The sequence below is a fragment of the Meleagris gallopavo genome, chromosome 15 (assembly GCF_905368555.1).
Source record: "Meleagris gallopavo chromosome 15, MGAL_WU_HG_1.1, whole genome shotgun sequence".
Classification (NCBI taxonomy): domain Eukaryota; kingdom Metazoa; phylum Chordata; class Aves; order Galliformes; family Phasianidae; genus Meleagris; species Meleagris gallopavo.
The window spans coordinates 4,954,667-4,970,548 of NC_139418.1; the positions used below are offsets into that span (position 1 = coordinate 4,954,667).

General features: G+C 38.3%; 1 protein-coding gene across 8 annotated transcripts in view; it reads right to left on the minus strand.

Moving 5' to 3' along the window:
- Positions 1-15,882, minus strand: part of TENM2 (teneurin transmembrane protein 2) — a 1,471,143-nt gene that overhangs the window by 501,459 nt on the left and 953,802 nt on the right. Inside the window, exon 1 of one of the 8 annotated variants that reach the window (XM_085236694.1) lies at positions 11,987-12,141. The exons of the other annotated variants lie outside the window; for them this stretch is intronic. The gene's annotated coding sequence lies outside the window, so the exon portion shown is untranslated. Of the gene's footprint in view, positions 1-11,986; positions 12,142-15,882 lie in introns of those variants that run through there. 8 annotated transcript variants of the gene reach the window in all.

Consider the following 15,882-nt stretch of genomic DNA (forward strand, 5'->3'; position numbering starts at 1 on the left):
GCACAGCGTGTCCCTCTGTACAATACACCATGCACTTTCAGCTGCATTTCCAGCTGTAGATTAGCAAAAGTAAGTCCTGTGTGTGGCTCTTCTCTATCAAAAGAGAAGGGCTTTGATTCAGAGATCAAAGAAATACTGTACACTCCTGTGCATCACCAAGTGGAGACACACTCAGTAAAATTACACCCCTAAAACAGGAATTCTAGGAGCTGAGCAGCTGTACTGATCTGTTGTGAGTAGCGCGTGACTGTTTCTAACAGTGTCATCATTTCAACAATTATTCTTTTAAATCCCAAGCCTCATAGCATACAATTAACTTAGAAAATTATGTGTTTATTTTTTTTTTATTCTTCAGGTGCAGAATGGCTTACCCATAGCTTTTGGTACGCGAATGGTGAAGGCAACAACAACTGTACGGATTGCCATTTACCAACACAAACATCCCATCAGCTTTTTTCTAACTCAGTATGTAATTATTACATTTCAGAGGCACATAAACTTAAAAACAGAGAACAGACAGCAAACATTTATAAACCCTGATTAAAAATGACTACATTCTCAGAAATATTTTTCACTTACATATGCAGTCTTATGATATCAAGAAATTTAACTGCCAACAACATAGGCTACTTTCAGCAAACACCTCTCCAGCAGACACTTCCAGACTTAGTTCATTCCTCAGACAGCAAACTAATTATATTAGAATTTATCAGACCTGCTCCAGTTTTTAAATTATAAAAAAATAATAGCTTTAAGGTGAAAATTCTGATTTTTTTTTAACACACTGTTTTCATACTCCATGGCAATAATAATAAACAACTGAATAATTCAGTACTGATTTACTGAATATGTCATTAACACTGGAAAATCAGAGGATGCAGAGAGTGAAATAATCTTTCTTCTTTCCTTCAAGATTGCCTCAGAATTACCTAAGGAAATAAGGAATCCTGTTCTTACTTATCAGATACTTCACACACACAATCTATTTTCTAAGCTCTGGCATGTGTATTCTAGAGATCTGGTTTTATCTACTTGTTGTCAACACAATGGAAAAAAAAATACAATTACATGTTTTTTGCCCTCAGGTGATTTTTCTAACAACTCATTTAATCTTGAATGTTGTTTTTGTTTTGTTTTCTTTTTTTTTTCCTAAAAATATACCCACACCATATGAAACAAACAGAATGGAGCATGGTGTTAACCCAAACTTCAGTGACAGCAAATTACCTGTTTACATAGCTATCTATTCCAGTAGGGCTGCAAACAACGTATTCAGTGCATCACTGCACTACAATCAATGTACTTCACTATTTTCATTAACTCTAAAATTGGTACAAGGGATTTTAATGTTTATTCATGCTATTCATTATATCAACTTTTATATAGAAGTATCCAAGAAACATCCTCCAAAGCAAAGCCTGATGGGGCTATTCAAGACACTGCTTCCTCAGAGACATTTCCTACTACTTTATTCTAAAGTTCACAACTGGTTTGTTCCCCATTCAGTACAAATGTGGTATTCTTGCTTCCACATCACCAATACAGAAAACTCATAACTTGCTTTAAACACACGTCAAATAATAGCTGTATGCATATTGTTTGATAGTACAAACAGTAGTAAAGAAAGGATATTTTTTTTTTTTTTTAATATCTTTATTTTCAAGCTTATTACTGAGACAAGCTGAAGATAACATGAAGTTCTGCACAAGGTCCCTAGCTCAGCTGAACACTCAGAGGAAAGATGGAGAAGACTCCTTCCACAGGTATGAAGACCTGAAAATCAGCAAACAAGCAAGAAGTGCACAAGCAAAACTCCTATGCTTCACAAATGGTCTTTTGTTCTAGAGATAATGCACCCAAGGCAGTGGAGGAGAAGACAACACACAACTGCAGGGATCTGAACAGAAGTGTTCCAATTGCCTCTCTCTTTTCCTTGACTCTAGCTCTGACCCAGTCACCTGAATATAATGAGCAGTCTGGTAAGGCACAAAAACACATATCAGTGCCCGGTCAGTCTACAGCACATGAATCTCTTGTGAGGATTTTCAAAAAAGAATTAAGATGTACAAGATTGATACATTTCTCAATAAATACTGATCAACATTTGAAGCAAGAAGGTATATTACTGAACTGGAAGTGCTTTGGCATTTTACTACAGAAAACAATCACGGATAATAAAGAAGATTAAGACAAGAAATTTTTTTTTTTAATCAACTGGTCTCTATTTAAATTTTCGAAGATCCTTGCTAACTCTCTACAGAACAAATTGCAAAATAATGATTAAGTCATATATCACAATATATCCTCAGCAAATAACAGAAACTGGAATTATTTAAGGACAGCTGTGTGACTAAAGTTTAAAGAAGAGTAGTTAGAAGTGGTATTTTAAGTTATGCTCTAGAAAAAAGTGAAGTTGGTCCTATGACTTGCATCCACAGATGTTGGGCTTGAAAATAAATAATTATAATAAATGTGGTGAACTTTCTCCACTGTGCGGGTTTCTTTTATCATGTATATACTAAAATGCCAACAATATGTCATGCCTAAGAAACATACTCTTATCCCATTTTTAAGCCAGTATTCAACTTAAATGGTAAGCCATATCTCTTGATCTTCTTTTGTAAAGGTTGCACTTGCTACAGGCTTAACACAACTGTGGGATACAGTATGGGAAGAATCGATAAAGCAGTATTACCCTTTGTGATAGTGAATCTCTGCAGGATATTCAAGCTTAACTCTGTTGCCTGCACTTACACTTCACACTTCCCCACTGGGAGAATGGGCTAAAACATAGTAATGGACAACAAGACAAGAAGAGGTGTGTAAAAATTCACCTCTTGCTCCTTCCCTACAGCTGCTTCCTCCCTTTTTGTAAGCCATCAAAAAAAAATCTTAAAATACAGGGTTTATATATATATATATATATATATACACACATTTATATACATATTTACACACACACATATATATATAAATATAAAAGCGCACACACGCACAGTCTTGCTGAACACAGGTCCTGGCTTCATCACAAACAGTTATGTGCAATGGATTATCAGTTCAGTTCTTAACAGCATGGCTCAAAATAATAATAAAAGAACAACAGAGTACCAGAAAGCTGCATATTATCACTATGACTTGTACCTTAATGGAAACTTTTTGATATTACACAAGCACGTAAGACTAAAGAGTTAGTTCCAGCACAATCTGAGCTGCCAGAAACCACATGCAGGTGACTGTATTGAACCCAATAAGGTGCAGTGATGACAAGACCTCTGTTGCAGAATCTGACTTTCAAGCAGAAGGAAGTTCTTGGTACCTGAACAGAAGACCTGAAGGGACCCAGGGGCCCAAAGGGAAGTAAACAGTTTCAGTTATACAAAGTGGCAAGAAAAGTCATAGGCACTTATGTGGGTCACACGTAAGTTGAAGACCAGAACAAGGTCAACAGGGAAGAAAAGCGGAAAGTGCTAGAACAAAGTTGCAAAAAGTTTAGGAGTAAAGTTCCAGAAATCAGGATGTTTTAAACTTGAATCAGAATACAAAGGATCTGAAAGGTACATAATGGAGTTGACATAATTGGCGTGCCAGAGAAGCCCGTTTCTTTTCCATTTCTTCCTACAATACAGACGTATATACAGGTTGCTACAGCCACATGACAAAACACTGAAATGAGCTGGTACAAAGACTAGCATAGGAGTCAATAAGTGGTGTAATAATACCCCATCAGATGTGCTAAACATATCCGTACATACATTTAGACAAAAACAACAGTCACAGCCAAGATGCCCTTTACATCTAAAGTATGCTAGAAGCAATTTCAGAGAGCCACTCACACAGCAGACCCTTGAGAAGCAGTACACAACGTGTTACATGTTCTCACCCTGACTAGATGGAGGTTGAGATAAGAACCTTCTTTCTCTGAAACAAAGCAGACGAATGAAATGTAGGAGTGAGGCAGGCATGAATTTGAAAGCAGAAGAAATAAAAACCAGGTGACTGCTATCACTTGAAAAACTGCAGCAGGTGGGAATGGTAACAATCTATTGAAGACAGAGCTGCTTGGGAAAAGGAGGCACTGAACTGACACTGATTATTAAAAGGCCCTAAACCTACTTCCTGAGAAATCTACCATCCACGTGTACATGTCTTCACTCCCTACTTGGAGGGCTTCTGATTCCTTTCTGTATCTTTTCTTTACTCCCCCACTGACCAATCTGCTACCTGCGTTCCCCTTTCCTTTTCTACCTTCATTTGCAGCAGGCCAATTCCCATGAATTTGTGCTGGTTGCGTTATGCCTGTTGCATTCCAGGAGTAGAGTCTTTTGGGGGGAGAAAGGGAAGCGTGCATTGGGAATGACTATTCAATGCTTATTTCCTTCCAGGGGCCCATAACAACACCTTCCATAAAGCCTTCAACAACAAGATGGAAACGTGAGGCTTCCTAATGAGAACTTACACAAGGTGCAAGTGACAGCATGCAAATGGTTCAATGTGAACAGCTTAAAGAAGGGGTCACGTTTCATTTGTGCCAATCATTAGCGAAACAAGCAGTGCCATCTACCAGGGATCCATAAAGGAGCCGATGCCTCCACATGCAGGATACTCACCCTGCAGCTGCCTCTCCCTGAAGGCCAAAAGCAAGCAAGCTCCTGTCACCAAGCACCACTAAAGATGGGAAAGGCTCCATCTGAACATGACATGTTTAAGCACACTCTCACCACAATGACAATCCATCCCTAACCGTCTACGGTCCGATCCCAAGCTCTGGGGAGTCTCTCCTTCTGCACCAGTGGGCTGCAGATCAGCCTCCATATCCAAAGAAGGAATCAGGCCAGGCTCAGGCACAGTTAGCCAGTGCCTGACAACACTCAGTGGCTTCTATGAGAGCTGAAGAGTTCCCCGTGCTGCTCCTGCCAACAACTCTGTCATCCCGTAAGCAAAGACTTTTATAAATACAGTAAATAATATACTGTGTCTTATACACAACAAACTCAAAAGAAGTCTTCATTACCAAATGCTTCCGCTCTACGGAGCTATTTACAAACTATTCACAATTTACACTTGCTAATACCAATTGGCACCAGTTACACAAAGCCATTGGTGGGTAAAGTAACCAGGACATGCAAGAGTAAAGACAAGTAAGCTATTGCTTATCATTAATAACATATAAGCACTTTTCTTACCTAGAGAAAGATAGGGGAAGATGCTTTCTGTTCACACTCAAAGTAAGCGCTTTTAACATATGGATCCCATTTACTTGTTTTCAGTACGTACATCCCATTGCAACAAAGATAGTGGAAGATATTTTTCACCCAAGCTTTTTTGGCACGGGTTATAAACAGCTACTATATTCCTTCACTTGCTGGCTGGGAAATAAATTCTGATACAGCACACGTGAAAAAACGTTGTCCTCTGTAATATACCCTGTTGTTTCTTACATACACTGCTAGATGACTAGAGAGTATTTTGCCCCTATCCAATACACAAAACACAAATTTATAAGCCAATTAATACATTTTCCATCCAACTTAAGCCAGGTGGCTATGGCAAAAACTGTGCTATAGTTTACATCAGAATTGGCCCATTCTGTCTGAAGATGAACTTTGCTATATGTAAAGCTAGGCTGGAAGTACAAGTTCAGTTCATTATATTTTCTTGCAAGTGAAACTTTGTTTAAACAGCAAAGTTGCCTATAAACACGTCAGTGACTGGACAAAGTTAATAACAGTAGTCAGCACTTAAGCAATTAGACTTCAGAATTAATCTGAAGGTTTTTTTTTTTTAATGCTAAACCGTGGAACTGTACGTTTTTAAATATATTGTTATATATACCTACATATACTGTATCCATATACAATGGAGACATTTACATAAATATAGACGCTTAGGTAAATCATGATCAACGCTACTTCTATTTAAAAAAGAGCCTCTAAAATAATCTTGTCAGGCCCTGATCACTGAAGATTTAAGTGAATAATTTCTCATTTCCTAATAAACAGACTGATAAAATTTCAGCCAAAAAGTGGTTAAAATTCATTGTAGCTTCTCAATGCAAAATTGGATTCCACTTTATCAGAAAACTTTCAAATGCAATATTACTTTTCCTTACATGTACAGCCTGCAACTTACCTAGGGCACTATTTATCATTCAGACAACTTAAGTACAACAACAACAAAAAAAATCACCTTGAGACAAACAAGAAATTTTCTCTTGGGAAACCCAAAACTGTATTAATATGATAAACAGTACAGCTTCACTTTTCCTTCATTAACTCTAGCAGACATTTCTGATATTTGTCAAGAAGGAAGCTAAACAACAACAACAAAACAAAAGAAAAACCTCCAAGGTTCAAACATCGTCCTGCTCATATCAATCATTTTCAGTTTTTCCAGTTCAACCTAGCTTGTTCATTGTTATAAAAGCATTAAAATCAAGATGGAAATCAGTTGAAAAAATGCAATGCCCAGAGGGAACCCAATGCGTACATAATGTAATCCATTTGGAAAACAGAAAGTTTGTGTTAGGTATTTAGTAACCAAAGCAATTATCAGAAAGCTGACTACTGAAATTCAACTATGTAATATTTCATCACATTCAGCAGCCCTACTTGAACAAAGAAAAATTAAGTCAGAAATGCTTGTTACAAAGCTGAGATAAATATAAACATACATAATCACATCAATTATAGCAGTTATCTTTTTGTTAGTATTTCCCAAGTACATTGTACAATACATACTATGGATAACATTTTAAGCCACTGAAACATACGTAGCAGTGTATTCTGTCACCTGAATATCTGTATCTGCAGTTTGCATATGTTACTGACAGCTCTACACGTGTTGTGACTGTGCACATCTCTTGCTGCTTCCAGACTCCCTCTTGCAAAAAGGATAAAGATCTACCAGTTAGAGCGCCCAGAACGTGCAACACGAAGCACAATGCAAACAGTGAACAGTTTCTAGGAAATCAGTCTGTTTCTTGCAGAGGTTTCTGAAGCAGATATACACACACAGTACTATCAGTGTGCCAGAGAAATTTTTTAGAAGTGACACTTGCACTAAGGATTTTTTAAGTGCACTGAATGAACTCTAATAAATTATATTTTTAAGAACACAGGAAAAACAAACAAAAAAAACAACACATTTCAAGCAAGCAAACTAAGTTTCAAAAAAAATTTCTACCTAAGCCAAAGCTAATATCCAAGTCTGTGTGCTTAATTCCTGTACTACCTATCATGCTAGGCATTTCTGTTTGATTAAATATTTTTATACTCATAGTTAAAGATGACTTCACATTCAGCTTAAAATAAAACCCCTCATCACATATAAAGATCATCAAATATGCCTTGATCATGCAGACAGACACTATGCAAATGCTGGGTAATGGAACTGTGTGTGTATCTGGGTGAGTAATACACACATTTGCTTTGGCAATTCACATAGCCATACATGAAAAATAAAAAAATAAAATAAAATACATGACAAAAGAAAAAAATCTCAGATACGCTAAGTACCCACTGGCAGAACACCAGTTCTGGCAGAATTGTGTGGCAAAACCCAGTGCTGCCTCCCTTAGCACCAGCTCACCTCACATCTCTGCCCAAATGAAACAAAAAGGAAAACTGGTGCCAGAAGGCCACCACTGCTACAAAAAAACAAGTCTTTAGGGGCCAGCACAGTGATAGTTCTCAGGCACCGTTATGGCTGTCCTAATTTCAGCTTGGACAGAACTGCTGTCTTCAGAGTGTCTGGTATAACGCTATATTTGGGTTGTAGGACAAAAACTACTTGGATAACACAACGTGCTGAACAATTGGTTTTGCATCACTCACTTGATATAAACATATCTATTCATATTTATTATCCTTATCCTTTTCTTTATCTTAGTAAATAGTTTTTATTTCAACCCAAGAGTTCTATACTTTTTTCCCCAAATTCTTTCCCTCATCCAGCTGGGAGAGGGGGAGCAGGACCATGTGGTGCTTAGCCACCTGCCAGGTTAAACCACAACAGCTTACCCTAACACAATACTTTGAAGAAGCAAGGGAACTGTTCAGCAAACAGCATTAAGTAGTTAGCTATCCAAATTCACAAAGAAATAGAGACCCCAACACTGAGTGCAGTCCAACCAAAAAGACTTGGGGGTACTGATGGATGGCAAACTGAACGTGAGCCAGCAATGTGCTCTGGCAGCCCATAAAGCCAAAAGTATCCTGGGCTGGATAAATGCAGCGTGGTCAGCAAGGTGAGGGAGGACATCTCTGTGACACCTCACCTGGAGCACCGCGTACAAATATGGAGTGCTCTGTACAGGAGAGACAGGGACTTGTTGGAACACAGCCTGAGGAGGGCCACAAAAGTAATCCAAGGGTTGGAATGCCTCTCCTGTAAGGACAGGCTGGGAGCTGGGGCTGTGCAGCCTAGAGAGAAGGCTCTGGGAAGACCTGATAGCAGCCTGTCAGTATCTAAAGGGGAGCTAGAGGAAAGCAGGAGACAGACTCTTTAGCAGGATCTGTGGTGATAAGACAAGGGGAAGCAGTTTCAAACAGATTAGACATAAAAGGTTTTTTTTCAATGAGGGTAGTGAAGCTGTTAAATAGGTCGCCCAGAAGTGTGGTGGGTGCACAGTCCCTAGAAACATTTAAGATCAGGCTGGATGGAGCTCTGAGCACCTGATCTAGCTATAGATGTTTACTGCAGCAGAGTTGGACTGGATGACCTTTAAGGGTCCCTTTCAACTCAAATGATTATATGATTCTCTGCCTTTGCACATGTCCCAGCTTTCAAAGGTTTCCGGGTCTCAGATTTGCCAATGTTAACTACTCCACAATAATTCATCTTTTTCAACAGTTAGGAACTAGAGAATTTATTCTAAGGCAAATTATTTATACTTAACATACTTCACATGGCACATTTTTGCACAGATCTTACGTATAAAGTTGCTGCACTTTAGTGAGTCAGCACAGGTATTAGGACATCACAATGTTTTATGTGAAACAGTAGGCTACAGGATTCTTTCCAAAGAGAGATCATCACCTTCAAAACCTTCCTGTAGGGCAATTCTTAGCCTATGATTCACAAGGTCTCTGAAGAAAATACTGAAACTAATAAAAGAGACAATATCAGGATATTCATGACTTACTAACAAGCCTAGCAGGATGGACGGAAGTAATTTAGCTCTGCCCTGCTGAGTCACTGTGGCTGTCCATCTACATAGAATGAACCTAATTAGCTGGTAACAAAAATGCCGCAGCTCGAGCAGTGGGCAAAATGTATGAGGGGAAAAAAATAACAATCAGCAGGAGACACCTTCGTTTCCATCTACTAAATACTAAGCACAGTACTTTGTCCCAAATTAACTAACAGCTTATGAAGGGCTTATTTAGCAGTACTCTTCGATATTCTTGGAATGACAGAAAGATTATTTCTGAGTACCCAAACTTATCCATCCATTTCAGATTCTTCCAGAACACATTATATCATAGCACGCTCCAACTTACATCTGTAACAGGAGATTCAACCACAAAACACTGTATTAACAATAATTGCCTGTCTCAAACTCTTTGACAAAAGTAGGGACACAGATTCACGCTGAGACTGTATTACACTCCCCTACTGCTGTGCAATACTCCTTTCATCCCCACCTTCATCAGATTCAATACCTTAGACTTAAGCGGGAGTATCTGTCCAGATTTGTAACACGTACCCCAAATGCTGTGCCGCATTTACACAGGCACCTAACACTTCAATGCTTCCTACATGAGTCTTGAAGAGGCAGTTCTGGATTCAAAAGAGATGCACAATTGTCGCTGTGTAGCTGTATTAAGCAGCACATTCACGTAACAGTACACCAGCGAGTAAAAACAAAGATACATTTTAGTTCATACATATTTGTCTCGTTGATTTATAGGTTCATTTTTATCAACAGGAACACACTGCATTTAGCACACAGCCCCCCACCCTGTTCTGCAGTTTCTAACAGGTTTCAGCTGACATTTTCACCTCATCCGCACAAGGAGAAGGAGAAGCATTCTGACCTTGATTTAGAGGCTCTTCATACAAAATAATTCCTGCGGTTAGAGCTTGTAACTTACGCTGAATTATGGATGCTTTACAGTAAGGAAATAGAAAAGCATAGACAAATGCTGACAGCACTGCAGTGCTGTTCCCACAAGTCCTCTGAAGAACCAGCCAATTACCCTGCAATTGACACAAACGACTGAAAAAAGCATCTTCATTTCTAGCCTTCGCAAATTTATTTGCAAGTAGCTCATCAAAATTAAATATATACTTATTACAGACACAAAGGCATGTTTCAATCACATTAAAGGGATAATTTGGTGACACTTTCCTCCCAAAAGATATTTTTCTACGCTGCTTGTAGTAATCCTCTGCAAGCTTTAAACTTAAATCTGTTTCTTTACTAAAATGTTTTCTTTCAGTGTATGTGAACACCGGTTTGCTATAATAGGATTGCACACAATCATCAGGCACCTGGCACTGATCTTTATAACTGAAAAAGGAACGCTAAAACATTGGCTCCTGGGGGTGAAGAAGCAGAGAAAGGACTGCATGGTGTTCTAGGAAGAATTTACAACAAACTAATCCGATCAAAATTGTGACTGAATCAGAGATTGCTGCACTCCTCTTGGGTTCATGATTAACTGTCAAATGCCATTGACATTAAAGAGTTTTATCTAATAACAAATCATTAAGATTTGGTATTTGGTAACCAACATTTCTGTCGGGGGATGAAAGAAGAAAGATAAAAGGTAATGTGGAAAGAGCAATGGTAGCACACTTGACTGTGATTTTAAGATTTAATAGTTTGTTCCCAGAGCTTTTCATGTTGCCTGTGTCCATGCATTTATTGACACAGAACACATTTCCCCATCCTTTTCCCTACAAATGCAAGGAGACTTTTATTTTGCTACATAAAAATACGAATTTACCAATGCAGAAATGTGTGACAGAGATCACCGCACATAACCATGCTCCTATGATTCTTGCTCCTCCAGTCTGCTTTATTACTTCAATTATGATGGTACTGTACTTCATTTTAGACAATGTACCTTTACTGCCTAAGAAGTGAAACTGCATTTGGGGTTCAAAGCATTATATGCTTTCAAAAAGCAAGTAACTAAAAAATAAGAACTAGACCCAAGAATTAATATTTAACATAACACATGAAAATAGCCCGTTCTGTCCTTCAAAAAGAACATCACATTGAAAAGCCAGGAGAGGCATATATTAAGAAAATTTTCACTGGTCCATCAATTATTTATTTTTAACTTGGGTTAGTTTTCCTCAGCAGCAACACCCAGATCACAAATATCTGTTACATTCACCTCAGATTTTTTAAAAATTCGTTACTAACCAGAAGTCAGCAAACTTAACATGCCAGTGAAAACCAACCCTGATCCTGGGTTTTCTGCTTTTCAAACAGTAGTGAACTCCCCAGTGCTTACCATAATCCTCCTTCCTCTAGCTCTGACCTCAGTCATATTCCATTGAGTTGACAGCTCTTTCTGATTAAGGCTACCTTTCTTAAGCCCACACACATCAAGAATGTCCCAAGCACCAACTCAGGCTACATCACATTCTTAACCTGCTAAGCCTGATGTTATACTTCCCAGACAGTGGTTAATTTGCACCGATCCATTACCACAACCTGCTTCAAAGTTCCTAAATCAAAAGACTCTGCTCGAAAATCTTGAAAATAGAAACATGAACCACATGTCCTTCAAAGCAAGGAACAAAAGAGAATACTGGTTTCACAGGTCCTGTGCTAAGGAACAAGGTTCTAACCCTCATGAAACAAGCTCGTTTTAAAATATTTTTCTATTACATATTTAGTTGCCCGTGTTATATTTTTATGGCTCCATCATACAAATATACATATATATTCACACAAACATCTATACACAAACATACATGTGTATGTAGGGTATATGTATATACATGTGTATATCAGATGAAGACTCACAGTTCAGTAGCCAATCGCTGTAATCAAGCTGCCACGCTGCGATGTGGCTGCAGTAATTCCTGACGGTTGCAGATTGCTATATATTAACTGTCTAAATGAAAATTTAGACATTCTTCATGAATACGTGGTGAGTTTCACTTGCAAAACGAGACTCGTGAAGCACGGAGCAGCAGCTGCGCCACAAAGCGCAAGCTTTGCGGGATGGAACACAGCTACTGGGGCTGTGTAACGCTTCCTGCAGGTTAGCCCCACAGGTATCTGCAGGAAGGACGGTGCCTTCAGCTGAGGGAACACACACACTTGGGAAGGAAGAAGTCGCATATGACTGACTCACCCATGGATAAAGCTTTGTGAAGAAAGAACAGGAGGTACAGGGCTACTCCCTAAAAGTGAATGCCAGATGACGTACAACTGTGCAAGATCTTACAGGGAAAAGGGAGAAGCATCATTACTAGTCTTGCTCACTATCTGAATCACAGTGGAATGCTACTTAGCAGTCCAGCATAATCAGAGATGAAAAGATAAATACTAACTCTAAAAAACCTAGTCAAATTCCTCATCCGGACTGATTACTCGATGTCAACAGAGTAAGGGAAAGTTTAAGCTTCGTTTGAGCAGGTGGATAAATTCTAGATGCTCACATAAAACTGACCTTTAACTACCACTTTCTGATAACAGAGAGAACTTCCTCACCTTTACTCTCATCAGATCTGTGTTAGAAGTACTGGCAGCAAGATTTCCCTAAATTTAGAAACCAATCAGTGCCAGCAGCTGCAGGAAGATTTGTCCTTTAAGCAATCAAGGCTAAGAAATAAGTAAGAAGAGAGATCCAGTGAAGCAGAAATTTGTGATCAGACTTGCAAGGAAGCTCTTAAAAATCTACATTCATCTAAAAATTAACAAGCAAAACTTGCAAAGCTCACCACTTGAAGACACAGTTCTCGGGCTGCAGTCCTCAGGCTGAACTCTACAGGAACAGCTTGGAGGAGCAGCAAGAGCCCCTCATGGCTGCCTAGAACAGCTCAGCAGCTAAAAAGATCCAAGACCACCATAAACTACAGTACAGCAGCGCAGCGAGGCAGTTCTGAAGAACTGTCCCTAATCCATTACTCATCAGGATGTGGGTGTCCCATCCAGCAGCAGATCCACAGCACTGGGTCACAGCATCCATCAATGCTGTGTATTGTGAACATTCTGGAGGCTAAGGTTTGCCACCAGCGTGATGCAGACAGTGTTGCTACTAAAAGTAATTTTTATCCAGCACTATTACACCATCTCATGTTCTTCTTGAGACTGAAAGATAGTACAAAGGGAAGCATTTCTGAAATAACACAGTTATGGTACCATCACAGGAATTCAGAATTTCCCTCAGGCAAACATATTGGATTTCAGAGCTGCACTCAGGCCAGAGAAAGGGTAAGACCTAATAAACAGGGTACATCATAGCAGTCAAGTTAAAGATTGATTACGTTATAGACACTTTCTTATCAGCACAAAGGCACATATTTATCTTGTTTTCTTCAGTGACAGCACAATACAACCTAAGAGCATGCCTATCACTTGCTCTGCTCAGGGCACTAGACACTTCAGCCTCCCTGGTAGGAAAATACAACACACATGCCTCAAACAAAGGCACCCTACAATTGCCTGAACGCTGCTTTTGCACTAAGAAAGCTCTTAACAAGTATCAGAGCTTTCTGAGGATATATGCCATCACGTTAACATTCTATTTTATGTCCTTAGTTCAGAATTTCGGTTCTCAGGGTTCATCTGTTAAACTTAAGTAGAAATAAATGTTAAAGAAAAACTTGAAGTGTATTTGAGGCAAAAAAATGACTTTCAACTCCTTCAATTTGAGAGGTTTTACCAAAAAATAGCATGCAACAAAGATGCACCAACTCCACTTGATATACTGTCTTTCAAGACTGCTGTTACGCTACATTATATGTTGTTAACATTTTGCACAAATTTAAACATGCAGCAATATTTAATAATTGCAGCTTGTGACTTACAACAAATTATTGCCTTTTTGCAAAGTCTTAATTTCCTATTTTCACAAGTTAGTGCCTTACACAACTATTTCATCTGCAAACTGCTGCAAGAAGCTGTAATTATGGAAACCAGGCTAACTCTCTTGCCTTCTTCAAAAAAAAAAAAAAATAATAATAATTACATGAATCTAGGCTGCTCCTCATTCCTTACCACTTAGCTTCCAATCACTTTTAATATTGACAAGCTGTATCTGGTTAAACAAACACAAAAAAAGCCTCCCATAAAAAGAAGTATTCATTGTTCATTCTCACTTACAGAATTAAAAACCCTATCATTGTATTTCACATTTCTAGAACATTTTTATTTTTTATTTTATTTTAAATACGCTGAGTTTTCAAATCGTAGTCAGAAATGCTGAACATTTCCCGTCAGAAACAGCCTCCCAAAAACCTAACGTCAGTTTGTCAGTGGAAGCACACAATGAATCTGCTCATCTGCTCTTTGCAGATGCTTTCACAGAAATTTCAGACTATGAACTGGAAAAACTTTTCTAGAATTTTATAATACCTGTAAGTTACATATTTGATCACAATCAAATAGAGCCTGACAATATGTCAATCTGTAATGAAGACTTAAAAGGGTTTTCATACGTTTCACTACTACAGCTAAAGAGAAGAACGGAACTCTTCAGTTTACTGGCAAAACACCACGAGTTACTGTGGACATCTGATGACGTTTGCTTTAAATAAAACAGAAGTCAACTGCAATCACAGCCATTTTACACATCTACACAGAAAGAATTTTTCAACTACACAGCTATGAGTCATACTGGAGACCCTGTTCGTATCTAGCAATAAAAGTATGCCATATTCTTAAAACATATTACAGGTGCTTAGGTAACGTTATTAATTTGTTCTTCAAGCCGTAGTAACACATCTCTGTAAGCAGCACACGATGGCCTACGGCTGATTTTTTTTGGAGACAGAACCTTGAACGTTGCACAATAATTTCTAAAACACAACTCCGTGTGGAATTGCACTTTTTACAGGAATGAGCCAGAACATTCCGCGATTCTTCTTTTTTGACATGTTAATTGTTCTTCCATACACAAGGAGAACAAAAGCAGCAGCATGCCATATTTATTCAATGAAAGTTGAGCCACAGGGGTTATGGTACATTCTTTCTCCAACATCAACCAAATTATCTCAGTGCCCAACTTTTAAGAGGCTGCAATAATACTCCATCATTTGAGAATGCTGGTAGGCTTATGCATCATTTTAACAGCATGAAGGCAGATTGAGATCATCTCCCTGTTATAGGAACCTGGAGACATGCGGCAGCCCTGGTGAATCATATTCATACGTTCTTACTGTTAACCTTAAAGAAATACTAACACAGGACAATTTTCATTCAGCATATACAGCAAGTTTGAAGACTTTTTTAAGGATTGAAAATTAAATTATGTTGTGCTTATAGTGACACTTATTTTCTTACTTATATCTTCTTTATTTAGAATGATCCAAAATAAGGTTATTCAGGCTATTGAGAGAATACAAGATCCCTGAAATAGTTTTGGAAAAAGTAGTACAAATAATCTTTGTGGGTTTGAGAAAATGCACTATACACAAATATTAATTTCAGCATATTCAATTGTAACACTCTAGAAAGAACAAAGAAAAATCTCTTGAACAATTTAGGTAAAGTTACTACTAAAGGAATCGTAACTGCACATGCAAACCTTCGCATATACACCAATATTATTTGTAATAAAATGATGGAACCTTATTATACAGCAGCGGTGACGTAACAAAAACAAAAGTGAAAAAACTAATTCAAAATGGGAAGCTAGTTCAAAATGGGAAACTAATTCAAAATGGGAAAACTAGTTTATTGGAACAGAAGAC